Source organism: Ambystoma mexicanum, chromosome 4p (genome assembly GCF_040938575.1).
Source record: "Ambystoma mexicanum isolate Mex_15411 chromosome 4p, UKY_AmexF1_1, whole genome shotgun sequence".
In the NCBI taxonomy this organism is placed as follows: Eukaryota; Metazoa; Chordata; class Amphibia; order Caudata; family Ambystomatidae; genus Ambystoma; species Ambystoma mexicanum.
Genome location: NC_090927.1, coordinates 1,252,470,188 through 1,252,486,440, shown reverse-complemented (window position 1 = coordinate 1,252,486,440; position 16,253 = coordinate 1,252,470,188). Strand labels below are relative to the sequence as shown.

General features: G+C 45.7%; 1 protein-coding gene across 1 annotated transcript in view; it reads left to right on the top strand.

The window, feature by feature from the left end:
• The window catches only part of LOC138453779 (PHD finger protein 7-like), a 1,510,505-nt gene that overhangs the window by 161,246 nt on the left and 1,333,006 nt on the right, over positions 1-16,253 (top strand). The gene's annotated exons all lie outside the window — the stretch shown is intronic.

The window sequence follows — 16,253 nt, the reverse complement described above, 5'->3', positions numbered from 1 at the left end:
ATCTTGGGCGGCAAAGGGGGGCATTAATGAGATACCAAGTTTCCCACTTAAACTTAATACATACTTGACCAATGGGAGAGATCTAGCTCCTTCTTACATGGTCAGGGTGAATCATGGTCTCATACACTAAGGGAATGTGATGGAACCTTCCAGCTACGTATATTATATCTGGAAAAAAATGAGTGCACAGCATTGATTTTTTTATCATCTGAGAATTTCTGCTGTAGATTAATGGAAGGATCGACTATATCTTTGACTATTGCTGTCAGGAGACTTAATAAGGAAATAATGGTCTTGACAACTTGTTAATGTAATAGATTGATATATAGTACAAAAATCATACATTTTATTTATGTGATAAATGCTCTTACTGATGTATTTTATTGTATTTATTTTTTCCTTTTTTAGTGTTGTAAAAATTACATACATGTGAATAGTTCCTGTTAACCAAAAACATACAAAAATAAAAATATTAGAGCCTCCCTGTTCCTATTGTGTCCCTCTTCCTCCTACGACATGGCCTGGCTAGGGCCTTCCCCACAATCTCCTCCACTTTTTTGATCTTTGTTTCTCTCCTCTCAATATCACCCTTCTTACCCGAGATCATTCCCGGTCCTTATTTCCACACCTCCACCTGGCCCCTGTCTTCCGCTGTGATGTTACCACATTCTCCTTTTGTCATGTGTCCACTCAAATGTTTCCAATGTGATATCTATAGAGTCTCCCTGAGTACCACATGCTCATCTTTTAGATAAAAATGACACTTGCATATACATATGCATCAAATCTTACTAAATCATTTCTTCAAAAATAATATTTAGAAAAGACTGATCATTATTAATACATTCACAACAACGATGATTCAGTAGTTTAATATGGATGTGCATAAAAAGCGAGAACAGATGTATGTAGCCAAGGAATTTCAGACTGAGTCCATCATCAGGGATGTGTCTACATAGACAAGGAAGAAAACATAAAAAATGCAAGAAACCACTAAAGTAATTGGTTGATTCATTAAATATACACTGAAGTCGAATTAAGTACAACATTGGTATCAGCATGCAGTCATACCTGTATCAACTCTCACTGTGCATTTGAATCATCAAGCAAATGTTTAAACAGGACCATAACCCTGGACATAGGAATGATAAGATGACACAATCAGCATGAGGATAATTAGCATTGAAAAAATCAACCAGAAAGTAAAAATAAAAATTAAGACAATGTACCTGAGCCACTGGAATACTTCTAGTGTAGTCCTGGAAAAATAACAGGCAGTTCAGGAAACAAAACTGTATACAAACAACGAAAGAAAACATGAAGGCCCAAAACAATAGATACGTAAAGGAAAACATACATTACAAGGGCCAAAGGCCACTGTGTTACCTGTCACAGCGTTATCAAGGAGTCCTGAAAACCTGTGCCCCACTCGGATAGCAGTGGATTATCAAAAAGTATTACTTTAAAATAAAATGGAGCGCGGCCGTGCGTCCATTCCATGCGACGCTGTGGCGTCACTGCGCAGCACGATGGATGCATTCACTGCGGCCCCTGACTTTGAAACCACATTTGCCTCAAGCTGAGGAGAATGTACTTGTGCACCAGGGGGTGCTGTAAGTACAGGCAATTGAGAGAAGTCACAAAAATAAAAATATATGATTTATATATAGTTCAGAGACTTGTGGAATCTGCTTAGATCACATGCTATGCAAAGGCCAACATCTAGTAGAAGCTGCGGAGTATTACAGTTGTTGTTTTCAAAACTCAAAAAGGGACGTCGACAGGGCATGCCAGTAATACTATTCCTAGTGTGACGTCTACAGTACCCATGGTGCTTCACGTGCCGAGGTCCCTCAGATTGTTTTTTTTCCGCCATCAGAGTCAGTCGCATATCGCAGAGTTTGTTCGTGGCTATCACCATTGCTTAGAAAATGTAAACTTAGAATATTCTTTCTGTCCTTTATTATCCGTCTACACGAAGATCCTCAGCGGCGGCATCAAGGACGAATTACTGTCGCCGACGACTACAACAACATGTCTCCATGAACTGTTGCCACGGCCTTGGTAGGACGCAATGGGCCTCAGCCTCAGCCCTCACATTAGGGAGAGTGGGGGGTGGTTCATTCTTCATTCTTTAGTCTCATTAAGTGATTTAATTTCCCTTCTACACCCAGGTATTTTGCCAGTCTGCCTTCCCCATATATAATGGAGAATACACCCTTTAAGTTTTGCTCCTCCTGTAATCGAAAGTTCCCTTGGAAAGATTTGCATCGGGTGTGCAAGCTCTGTCTCCCAAGGGATCCCTCCGAAGGACAGTACAATCCATGCAAACTGTTCAGGCCCAAAACACTCTCAAGAACAGCAAAACAAAACACTGGGCCCACCACGCCCAGCAGGCCGCATCGGCGGCTACAGTGATGCCAAGGGCGATCAGGATTCGTCGAATACCCATGTGCCAGCCCCCGACAGGCAGGCCAGAGGTTCTGGTACAGGACAACACCCGCCGGCACTAGCATGACCAAGTCGCACCACACAAAACACACCGCTGACGGCCGAAAGTCGGCCACGACGCCGACCGGAAAGCCACACATGGTGTCAATGGGGAGGTCCAAAAGTTCCCAGTCCTCTGGGCCATCGCGTTCGCAGTCGCCACATGATAGGCCCCCAAAACAGACAAGCAAGACTGTTTCTGACACTGTGTCTAAAGCCACAAAGTCCTCAGACGCTGACGTCCGGGCATCGAAAGATGCGTCAAAGGCCCCCTCGCATGCCGACCACTGATCGTCGAAGGACGCGTCGAAGGCCTCTTCGAAGACTACACTGAGTATGAAGATGAGCGAGCTCATTAAAAAAGACGTCCTAGACACTCTGTTAAATAGTCAGATGTCGAAAAATCATAAGTCTTCTAAAACACTGGGAAAGGGCTCTATTTCAGGAACTATGACCCAGAGAGAGGGCACCATTTCGGGGGCTATGCACCATAAAAGACCTCCTGCATCAGAACCAACACCCACCCCCCTGCCTCTGTTCCCCCAGTAATCCCAAGTTCATCTGAATGGACAGCAGAACAGATTGATGTGGTCATGAGGCGTATGTTCTCCCTAGCTAATTTCTTTGATACCCACACCAAGGTCTTTCAAAACCTTCAGGGTGCCCCACACAGCAGGCCAGTAACTACTACAGCAGTTACCCAGACTTCCACCAAAAGAGCCTGCACAGACCTCACACAGGCTTCCACATTGCAGCAGGATTTAGGGCAGCATGCTTATTGTTACACCATGCAAGACTCTGAGAACCCTGGAACTTACCCAGACGACCAAGGGGATATATGAGATGTCGACCAATTTTATGATGATGACGACGAGGATGTCTACGTCATCCAATCGCCAGATCAATCAGACCCACCGGTGGCGCACTCACCGATGACCTGCTTCTAAAGGCGGCAGAGCATTTCAAAATCGATACACAAGAGACAACAGTGGATAAGGACTTGGTTGAGGACATACTAGGGGATAATAAGTCAGCCACCCAATTTATCCCCCTACTTCAATCAGTACAGAGACGCATTCCAACCCTCTCCGATTACTCCTAATTTAACACGGGCAGTGAACCCGTGCATTGAAAAAGTATTCCGGGCCCCCTTTACATCAGGGGACAGTTAAAACCTGACTCCTTAGTAGTGACAACTACTAGAAAGAGAGCAGAAACAACTCTGGCCTCTTCCAAAGCCCCTCCTGATAAGGAGAGTAAAAATATTTACACTTTTCGGCAGCTTACCAGACTAGAATTGCTAATAACACGACTTTATTAGCTAGTTACAACTGTCACAAGTGGGATGAGATGACCGAGCAAATAGCGTCAGTTCCATAACCTCTTAAAACACAACTATCGCTCTCCATTGCAGAGGGTAAACAAATAGGAAACTGAATCCGTAAGAACAACTTGGATGCAGGACATAATGTAGGAAGAATAATAGCAGAGGGCACGTTGATAAACGCGACGCGTGGCTACGCCAGTCTGGCTTCAAGCTTGAAACTCATGCTACCCTCCTTAATATGCCCATAGAGCCCAACGTGTTGTTTGGCAAAACAGTGGAAGATGCTCTAAAGAGCACGAAAGAAGAATAAAACAACCTAACATCATTGGGGCAGCTCACCAATAAACCCTCCGGACAAAGAGGAGGCTATAATTTTCGCTGCTTTAGAGTGCAACACTCTCAACGAGTATCTGGTTACAACCAGGTTCAAAGCTCATCCTGGGGTTCATCTCAGGGACAGTCCTCTCATAAGGGGTTTCAAAGAGGCCAAAGAAGGTATCGTAGTAGGGGTAGGTCCTCCTCCTCCAGAGGCGCCACAAGACCCCCCCAAGCAATGACCACCCGCTACAGGTTCCCTCCCATGCTACTCCAGGCCGTATTTCATACTTTACCCACGTATAGGAGAGAATCACCTCGGATAAGTGGGTACTTTCGACGGTGGCAGGTTGTTATTGCATATAACTGACACAGCAACCAACCAACCTCCCACCAAGACAAAGGAACTCCTCCCAGGAAAAACAACATATCCTGCTGGAAGAGGTGACAGCGCGGCTCTTAAAGGACACCCTAGAAATCGTCCCAGCGAACCAGGTAAACAAAGGTATTTATTCAATGTACTTCCTTTTGCCAAAAAAAAGACCTCACAATGCGCCCTGTCTTAGACCTGCGCCTGCAAACACCTATGTCAAGCCACAGAAATTCTGCATGACAATGCTACATGAAGTAATCCAACTGCTAAAGCGGGGGGATTACATGGCAACCTTGGCTATGAAAGATGCATAGTTTCATATTTCAATGTTCCCTGCGCACAGAAGATTCTTGCGTTTCAAAATAGCAAACCAGCCCTACCAATTTAAGGTGCTACCCTTCGGCATAGCCTCCCCTGCAAGGGTATTCACCAAGGTACTGGCGGTGGTGGCGGCGCATCTACGCAGGGAGTCAATCCCAGTGTACCCTTACCTGAGCGACTGGCTGATCACAGGGGAGAACCCACAAATTTGCAAGCAAAATACCCAAAGAACAATCAATTTACTTTTTCAATTGGGTTTCTCAATCAACAAGAAAAAGTCAAGCCTTGTACAATTCAAGATCAAACAGTTCCTAAGAGCTGTCATAAAAACAGAAGAGGGTCTAGTCTTTCCATCGAACTTAAGAGTACAAAACATACTGCTGCAAATACCTCAGTATCTAGCCATTCGGCAGATAACCATACGCAAGGTAATGCGGCTGCTCGGGTTGATGGCATCATGCATTTACCTGGTCCCACATGCACGATTGCGCATGCGCCCAATGCACGAGTGGTTGGCGAAACAGTGGTCTCAGGCAAGCGGTCAGTGGGACGACCTAGAGGTTGCTTCACCAACCCTAGTACAAGCTGTACGCTGGTGGACAAAGTAAAACCTGTTAAAGGGAAAACCCTTTGTTAAGAAAGATTTCCAATTATGGGTAATTTACCCTCCAGTTGTGTACCCCTGTTGTCTGACCATCATAGCCTGACTTTTCCCAGTGGAGTCCAGCCTTCTGCTGTACTCCGCTGGGCTTTTGCTAATTTTATTATGGGGAAACTGACATGTGCTTAAGACAGTCAGTACTGGGAAACGTCGGTTCCTTTTAATCTTTCACTTTGTTGCTATTTTTTAGTAACATTTTATCAGTGCGCAAAGTACCTTACAGTACAGTGCGCTGTGGTCCCTTTTCATTTTTAAGGCCCTAGACACCATTGAAGGATTTTTTGTGAATGTACAAGTGTGCCTTGGACAGAGCTGGTGGCATCTGTTACTTTTTATGTGTTTTCAACTCTTTTCAGTGGTCCAAACCGTGTTTACCGTGTTTGGCCCCGCACAGTGGCCAGTGCCTAAAATGGCCATGCCACGAGGTCCTTGTCCCTTTGCCTTCCTCAGGTCGAGCAGACCCAGGAAAATTCCTTATTTGGTTATGCCGACCCCCACGCAAACCGAAACTTTCATGGGATTTTGCATGCCTTGTGTGTGTGCGCCCAGGATATGGGCTGGAGCTGTCTAGTTCCGATACACATCCTGGCTGCCAGGATGTCCGGTGTGCTTGGATGACTGGGACCACTGTGGTCCATGATTGGTCCACATCTGGGATGGCTGTATGTGAGCAGATCTATTTGTTTCTCTTTGTTTTGGCGTGAAGGAGATTTTGGATAAGACATGGCATCTTACACCAATTCCAGGTCGATTTTCAGAGTTCGCACCAAACTTAGTAAGGGAGCCAAGTATCCAGAATCAACTAAGCAGATCTGTGCAACCGCTGGTGACCCGCTGGAAAGTTTGGCAATCTGAGCCTGCTGTTGTCCCGTTGGAACCCCTGTTTCTGATAGAACCAGGAAGGCCCGCAAGGGCGCTACAACCCATTGGAATAGTGGGACCAACTATTCACAGTGCCTCCAACTTAACCTGTAAACAAGTGTCTTCGGAATTGTTCCTGGTCCGCCCAGTGAACTGACCACCTTGTACCTTTGCCCTGGAACCACCGCCGTCTCGAGTTTCGACTTGAGCCTTTGGAGACTGTAAGCTCTTGGTATAAGGTGCTCTCCTGCCGAGTTTCCTACACCTAGCATTCCAAGGTCCGGAATTAGGAGAGTACGCCTGAACCCGAGCATACACGGTCACTGTGTCGCCATGCTTTGGTGACAAACTTTGTGGGTGCCGTGCTGCTGTGCCCTCCCCACCGTTCCCTCGACTTGCTGCAGCGGAACTGGCCTGATCCTTTCACCAGGAGCAGAGAAATCACCACTGCCCAGCCACAGAATCATTTCTGGAATGCAGCCGCTGAAACTGTAGAGTTGCGCACCTGCAGGATTTGAACCTGCAACCAAAGTGGACTCGACTGCCGAAGTTTGGTCCGGAGTGCGCCGATGGTCGGTGAGTACTTGCAACCCTTACCGGTGGCCCCTGGCGCATCAATCCATTTTTACGCACGAGTGTCTAATGAGGGCCACTCTTCCTTATCAAGGTAGCCTGTGCTACCAAGCTATTCCCAACTCTTGGATCCTGTTCTGCCCTCTTCGGGAGACCCTCCTCGAATAGTGGGAACTTATTCTTCACTGCCTCACCCACCTTACTGAGTCGCTACAGCCCCTTAAAGAGACCCTGTCTTGACTTAACCGCACAATTGCATGCACCAGCACGGAAAGTACTTTTGAGTTCAAGGCTCCACTCATCTTAGGGACTGGACTGCCTCTTAGTAGGGAGTGAATTGTGAAGGACTGCCACAGAGATATTTGCACTGTATAACCCCTTTTCTTTGCAGGTTGTGGAACTGTACTGAGTAATATCTCTGTTGACCATTGCTTACTGTATATATATTTGCTAGATTAGTGTTCTGTTGGTTTTATTATTACTGCTGAAGAATTACTTTGTGTTTGACTTAAAAGGCCTTTAATAAATGTATATATATATTTGATATACACCTGACTGTGAGTAATTTGTGGTTTCGTTTACTGTGTGTGTTCATTGTGGGCTTTCGATCACCCTCACCCCTCTTGAGACCTAGTGTAGACCGCCGCCAATGCTAGCGTGATTGGTCTGGCTTGTCCAGGAGGTTACCCTGTTGCAAGACACTAGGCTAGCCTTCTGAACCTCTGTCCACCAGGTCAGAGTTCAGAAATCCATCTCAACACCCTTTCACGACCCGGTAGTGCAGGCGGTTGTCACTACCAACGATGCATCACTCACCAGGTAGGGGGGCCATTACCTTAATCTAACAGCACATGGTCTGTGGACTCAGATCACATCCCAGAATCACATCAACCTTCTGGAACTTCTAGCAGTTCTCAAGGCATTAAAAGCCTTCCAAGCACACCTGACAGATCAGACAGTACACATACTCACAAACAGCACCACTGCTATGTTCTACAAACAAGCAGGGGGGCACACACTCTCCAAGTCTGTCCAGGCTAGCACAAAAAATCTCGAAGTGGGCACTGAAGCGGGGCATGTTCCTAACATCTCAACATGTTCCAGGAGAACTCAATTCTCTAGCAGACTCACTAAGCAGAGATCCTCTACCAGAAGGCCACGAGTGGCAACTCGACAAAGATATCGTAGACTGCATCTTCACACAATTGGGCTATGCCCCTCTAGACTTGTTCACCACAAGACAAAACAAACAATGGCCAGACTTTGCATCCAGGTTCCCCCAACACGACTCCAAGGGGAACGCCCTGTGGATGAACTGGTCATGGAAATTTGCCTACGCTTTTCCCCAACTCCTCCGATGAGCAAAGTGATGAACAAGATGCACAAAGAACAAGTGACATTAATCCTAGTTGCTCCTATGTGGGCGAGACAACCTTGGTATTCACATCTGTGCAAACTGGCGATGTGCATCCCGATCAAACTCTGGTGCCCCTTCAACCTGATCACACAGCACTGGGGGACAACATTACACTCTCAACCTCAGTCTATGAACTTGGCAGCTTGCCTCCTGAAGTCATAAAGTTTGGCCATTTAAATCAACCTCAAAGGTGTATGGAAATCCTCAAGGAGGCACATAAACGAAACACTGGACACTGTTACTTTAACAAGTGGAAGAGATTTGTAATTTGGTGCCAGTCAAAACAAATAAACTCAATAAAATGTACTCCATCACACATTCTTCATTATATGCTTCACTTACCAGACTCAGGGCTAGTATTTCACTCAATCAAAGTTCACCTAGCAGCTCTATCCACGTACACCACTTCTCAGAGTCAGGTGTCCTGTGGAAATTCCTGGTCATTAAGGCATTAATGGAAGGAGTAAAAAGACTCCATCCTCCTATTTTAAACCTGCCACCAGGGTGGGACCTAAATGTAGTACTTGCAAAGCACATAGAACCCCCCTTTGAGCATGTACATAAGTCCAGCCTTAAGCGCCTCACATAGAAGATGGCTTTTCTGGTGGCTATCACCTCCATAAGGATAGTCAGTGAACTGCAAGCTTTGTCAGTGCAAAATCCCTTCTTTGTGATCCACAAAGACAAATTAATATTAAGAACCACCCTAGGTTTTCACCTAAGTTAATTTCAAAGTTTGATGTCAATCAGGCCATTGAACTACCAGCTTTCTTCCAAAATCCATCAAGCTCGGCTGAGAAAAAACTCCATACACTAGATGTATGGAGCGCAGTCCTTTACTATGTAAACAAGACCAGACCGCTAAGGAAAACAGACCAACTGTTTGTCTCCATAGCTCCAGGCAGGGAAGGAGACCGTGTTTACAGAAACAGCATCTACAGATGGATAGTCAGATGCATAAAGCTCTGCTACTCTCTTTCAAATAAAACACTGCCTTTCACACCAAGAGCTCACTCCACCAGGGGTAAAGAGCTACCTTGGCTTTTATCGCAAACGTCCCGCTGGACGCCATTTGCAAAGCAGCTAGATGGAGGTCTATCTACACTTTTACTCATCACTACTGCATTGACACTCACTCTAAAGCAGATCGTGGGGCAAGCAGTGCTAAAACATCTATTTGCCGCTATACCTTCTCACAACCCACCACCTTCTCCAAACACTGCTTGCTAATCTATGCATAGCATGTGATCGAAGCAGATTCCACAAGCCTCAGAAGGGATACATTACTCACCGTAATCGTATTTCTGATGCTTGTATCTGCTTAGATTCACATGCGCCCCCCCCCCCCCGTCGCCCCTTTGCAGTAGAAGGTGCATAGATGTTTTCTGGGCTTTATCTGATACATAATCTGCTTTACTATACCTGTACTCACACTACACTTCATGCAACCTCATGCCAGAAACAAAACAATGTGAGGCACCTCGACACGTGAAGCACCATGGGTACAGTAGACGTCACACTAGGGATAGTATTACTGGTATGCCCTGTCGATGTCCCTTTTCGAGTTTCGAAAAATATTGTAATCCTCAGCAGCTTCCACTAGATGTCGGCCTATGCATATCATGTGAATCTAAGCAAATACAAGCATCAGAAATACGATTACGGTGAGTAATGTATGCCATATAGAAAGAGAGATTCACACCTTAATATGAATATATAGGCATATCTGCAAAAAAAAGTCAAAAAGAGGGAAAAGAACATTTTAAATATATAAGAAGAATAAAAGAGGAATCCACGAATATATATTGCAAAAAAGAGACCAATGTAAAATTAATATTGGAAAAATATAGAAAAAATGAATACAATTAAAAATGAAATAAGTAAATGCCTGTGAACAAAAGGAAAATTTTAAACCAAACCAAAATAACAAGAAACAACAAATTCAACAACAAAAATCAAAACACAATAATAATGAGGTGGATAAGTACACCACGAATATATAAAATATATAGGAAATATGGAGTGGTAGTACGACATTCGGAGTAGCCAGCTTGACAGTGAAGGTTGATACAGGCAAGACTGAAAAAATTCAAACACGTATATGAGACCAAACAGTAAAATCCCAAGTCAAATAATAAGATGAAAAGTAATAAGATGAACAATGTGCAAATCATATGTTAGTGAAAAGGAGAATGGACAACAAATAAATAGCCAATAAGTAGACAAAAAATAAACAGCCAACATATAGAGACCTATTTTAGTGGATAATGGCAAAAAATAGAAGAAAAGAAATAAACCTAATCCAAAACAATGCAAAATGAAACAAATCCAAATGAAGCAAATTAACTAAAACAGGTGTAAAAAGCCAATACAATCCAAATATTCGAGTGTCTAGCACTTCAGGAGCTAGAGCACATGTTGCTCAAATTATCTCATTATGAAAAAAAATAGAAATTGCAGTCTTCATTCATCCCACCTCGGTAATGAATCCAGTTTGTCGATCGGGAAACACCTGTCTTCGATCAAGATTGTTGTGAAGATTGCCATGTGGTCTCGTTCATACCACCTCAAGTATCTGAAAACTAATTTGTGCAATTTGTTGATGAAATTCTTGGAAATGTAATGCGACTGTTGAGTTCCGATTGTTCGTACGGATGTTTGATCTGCTCTTGTGTCATTGGTTCTTGACAAGTCTGCTAGATTGCCCAACATAATACATGCCACAAGGGCATTTGATGGTATAAATGACATCAGTATCAAAGGTAGCATAATCATAAAACATTATTTTAGCCCAGTCTGTGGATGAAAGATCAAGTTGCCTTTGGTGGCATAATTACAATTAAGTGTCACAGCTCTTGCATAGTGTGGCCTAATTGTCTTCGCCAACTCTTGCTCTCTTCTTCTGCTCCTTTCACTCTCACTGCTCTGTGATCAACTCTCACCAAAGCTGTCCTAACTACCTCAAAGTGTGATGATCCCTGCCTCTTAGTATACTTTGGCCTTGGCGCTAAATTATGTTAATGAGAGCGAGAAATGGTAAGCCAGTTTCACCATTTGTGTGTGTTTATCTGATTGGTGCATGCCTAATGATTCAAACCCCTCACTAATGTTCATGTGTATTGGTTTCTTGAATAAGCTAATTCACCTCCTGCCCTCTCCAGTGCATCCAAGGGCTTGGATAATTTTTCTGCCATGTTAGAATCAGGCACCTGCATCATGGTGGCTGCGCGGCCCAGCATTCCAGCTGCATAGCCTGTAAATATGTTTGTTTGGTTGCGGACAGTATACTTTCATGGAATGTGTATGATTGATTTGCATTCTTTTACTTGTTGCTGCATGTTCCTCATTAGTTACTGTTCTGCGATCCATGCAGTGCTTATGCACCCGACGGATGCTTGTTACAGAGAAATCAAGTTTATGCCTGCATTCCCCACTCTCATGTCTGTCCTTCATTGATTTTGAAGGGACATGCCGCCCTTTTTAATATTTCATGTTAAATAAGAGAGTCCAATTTCATGAGGTCTATTTTACCATTCCAAGCCTTCCTTCTTTTTATGGTTGAATCACATATCCTAAATCACCAATTTATCCTGACATTTCACAAACAACTACACTAACTGCATCTTCTAAATATGGTTTAACTTTTTTCTGACCAAAAAATCACAAAATAGAACAATTACGAAGAGTGCATGCATTAGTAGACACATCAAGGTAAAAAAAAACATAAAGTAGCCTTAATGCACCACCCATTATGTAGGCGCCGCAGGGAAATACAGAGTGTTTTCCACAGCCGCCTCTGAGATTATCACTCTTTAGGTTGGCCAAAAAGAGTGCTCTGCACGCTAGTATTAGTTTCTTTCTCCATGGTTAGTACATTGTTACAGAGTCCCAGGCATGGCAGGCACACAGCTCACCCAACCATGCACGAGCACCTGTAGGGATGTTGTTATTCCTGTGACAAATCCCTTGATGTTGCCACTTCCCTGCAGTAGGGGGACCCTTCCCAAGGGGCCAGAGAGGTGAGTCCGCTACCCGATAGTCCCCCTGGGGTTGCTACACAGTGGGAGGATCCCATGGGTGGTGACCCCCTCTATGGGAGACGTGAGGACTGCAGAGGGAGAAAGCGGTATACACACCATCATGCTGTCAGACATGAGTCAGCCAGCCCTACATATACGACCAGAATATACTCCCATCCTCTCTTTCTCCTCTTGCTTCCACTAATTTCCTCCCACATGGTAGTTATGTTTATCAGGCATATGAGACTAGGACCAGGAAGAGTGAATATGGATGACTCCAAAAGCAATGCCATAAGAAAGAGCAGGGCGATGCAGAGCCTTACGTGGAACCGATACAAACATGCTAGCTAGTGGAAGCTAGGAAGAAACCAAGACAAACAAATGGAGAAGGCACTCTCCTCGGAGTCTGTCCTGCCCCAGAGCAGCTTCGCGCCGGAGAGCGGAGCGCTGTGGAGAGGTCCCTTGACAGACCCGAACACATGGATCAGAGAGGCAGAGAACGACAAAGTGGGAAAGAACCATGATTTACCTGATTGTGGGAATAACCAGCGTCTGGTGGCAGAACCCAAGCCACTCGAGTGATGCAGGCGAGACCCGACACGTAGAGAGAAACCGGTGGAGCAGCGAGAACCGAAGTAAGACCGCGAGAGCCCAGGGGAAGCCGCAGAAGCTTGCCGCTGTTGTCGAGGACCAAAACCCTCACAGACCAAGTACAAAGGTACGCAGAGGGGGACCGGGAAGGCACAGGGAGACCCCAGAGACTGTGGTTGGGTGGAAGTGCAGAGCCATCTTCCTCATCCCTATGGGACCGAAGAAAGAGACAAGTTCAGAACAGAGCGGCTGAGACAGCACCCCAAATATACTAAAAGAGAAGCCTTGCAGGAAAGTGACCCCGGCCTAGTTAAGAGATACTGCAAAGCTGAAGGAGGGGTGAAGGACCCACATTTCGAGAGAGACCAGTTGAGAACAAAGGAGGTCAAAGACTGCCCCAAAGAGCCAGAAAGAGAGCCCTGGCAGGAGAGTGAACCTGGCCTACCTAAGAGACATTATAGAGTTAAACAAGGGGTCTGGGACCCTCAGAACGAAACAAGAAGTCCAGGGGGAAGAGAACCTTGGGCACAAAGCACGAGAAGTCCCGGGGAAGAGAACCTTTGGCATTAGTTACGAGAAGTCTATGGAAAGATACTCTTTGGTGCAAGTCAAGAGAAGCCCAAAGGCAGGAGGGATCCTTTTGGCACAAATCACGAGAAGACCACGGAAGGGGGTGATATCCTTTGGCAGAAGATAGAACTTTGATCAATAAGACGATTGATAAAGAGAACTTGAGAAACGCTTGGGGAAGAGAGATGCCTTCCCAATATTGTTTTGGTTTTTGGCACTTTGAACTGCTTGAAGCATCCCGAAGAAGGGAGTAATCCTGTTATAAGCAGGGTGTAGTTTAGTTTAGGTTTTCTGTTGAAGTGTAAGGGATGGAAATAGGTTTAGGACATAGGACAGTGGACTTTATACCTTTGACTGACATTATCACTAGTTTTGTTTGAGGTAGGGAATCTCCTCTTAGTCATCGGGACAGGTAGGGTTCTTCCTTATTTTCAGTTCAATAAAAGTCTGTACCAACAAGCATGCCACCTGTGTGTCCTGAGTCTACTTCTGCACCCTTACACTCCCCATCGTCTTCACCCCTCTGGCTACCCTCTCATGTACCAATCAGGGTGACCTAATTCTCTACTATTGCTCCTCGCTTTTTCACCCCTTTGAATACCTCTAGTTTAACAATTAATGGTTTTCATTTTTCTACTAACTCTCCCACCTTCTTTATTACTTTTGGCACCTTTGGTACCCCTTTGGGCACCTCAAATAACAGTCAGGGCACTCTAATTCTCTACTTTCTCGCACGCCTTTTGGGCCTTTCTCTACCCAACAGGTCTTCTTCTACCAGCCTACTAAGTCCCTTAACTCCCCTGTCTCCTGGGCTTCCCCTGCATTCTCCTTTAATAGCCTTATAAACTGAGGGAGGAGTCATTATTGTAGGAAAATGACCCACCATCAAATTATGGCCCAAGGTGTAGTCGAGGGCCACAGTTGGGGAATGGTCATTATCACAGGCGGAGTTAGCAGAGTGTTTGGTACTGTGTCAGGCCCGTTTGTTTGCTAAAGCTGAGTCTGTTTAGAGTGGTGACTAACTTTGGAGGAGGTCCTAATCTGCTGCTTGGGTGCCCCAGCCCCCATCACCCGTGACTCCACCCTGCAGGCAGCCTCCTCCAAATGGGATGCTCTAAACCCCATCACCCCACCCTGCAGGCAGCCCCCTCCACATGGGACATCACCTGCATGATGTACCCTGACATACTGACACATCATCACTCCATCGATTGTGTGTCGTACACCTTGACTGTGTGTAGTTACACCAGCAAGAATATCCACCGTAACATGTATCTTGCAAACAAAATGAATGCATTCACCCGGGCCACATCGATGAGTGTGACAGCTGGCCAAACAGAATTGCTGCCCGCAACCATCTCCCAACATACACATGTAACAAGTTAATGTAAAAGTGAGTCCTGCTGGCCATGTGACAATGTCATGGCATTAATCCCCAGGGACAAATTGCTCACCAATGACAGAATCAAAACCACCCTCAATGTGTGCCACATGAACAAACACACCAAAAATATTTGCATTAAGTACACTGCTAAAGGGTACAAACATCGTCACCCTCCCCAACACACAGGTACGTGCTATGTACATACAACACATAGATGTCTGTCCTTCACAACAATCACATCCGTGGACATGGCACTGTCACAACCTATCAATTGTGCATGCTACACACACATGCACCATGGGCTCATATACATGTCATGCACACACACATCACCCGACAGTCCTCAAGCAGTGCACTGAGCAATCACATCACAGAGTCCTCTCAACAACCATCACGCAACATGACTAGGTCACACATTGAAATGCACCTGTTACATCCATCCAGGAGTGATGGCCAGTCACACAGTCACATTTTAGACACAAACACATGAACACCATGCATGCACATGAGGTTGCCAACACCGCCTCATCTGTCACACTACTCGCACGGGCACGTCTCAGACACATTTAACAAACCACGTGCACGTAGTGAAATGTTGGAGTACAAAACACAATGCAAATGTAAGACCATTGAAATCACACATGTTCACTGCACACATGTAGAGCACTGTCTGGGACATGCACACAGACATGCGTAAAAGAGGCATACTTGCTCTAAGGCCAAGGTGCACACTCCCACCATGCATGCACATGCATTGTGGAGGCCAGCAATACATGGACACTGACCTGACGACTCCAGAGGTAGCTGCAAATCGCCAACCTGGGTGTGTAGCGCCGGGTAGAACTTCTCCAGGACCCGCATGTCGGTGGTGTTCATCCGGCCCCTGACCCCCCCCCCTGGTTGGCACCAGCCTAGAGGAAGCGCAGGGCCTTGCTGTGGGTCCTGGATTTCGGGTCGTCCCAGCACTTGTGCATGTGATGGTAGTCACAGGAGGCCACCCCCTCCGTGTTGATGGCATCCACGATCCGGTCCCAGATCAGCTTCTGTCCTTCCTTGCCGACTTGAGTTGTGGTGTTTAAGAGGGCATCATAATGCCCCAGGACATGCTCCACCAGGATGTCAACTTCCCTGGCAGTGAAGTTGACAGCCCTCTGCCTCGCTCCCACCGGGTTGCCACTTACCTCTGAAGATGTTGGTTGAGACATGGCAACCCCTGAGGCAGATGTGGATGGGCAAGGTGGTCCTGGGGCTGGGCTTTGGAGCGATGGTGATGTAATGGCACACTGGGAGTCTTCTGAATCAGCTGAGGTGGTCACAGGGCCAAGGACAGGAGCACTGGCAATGGCTGGAC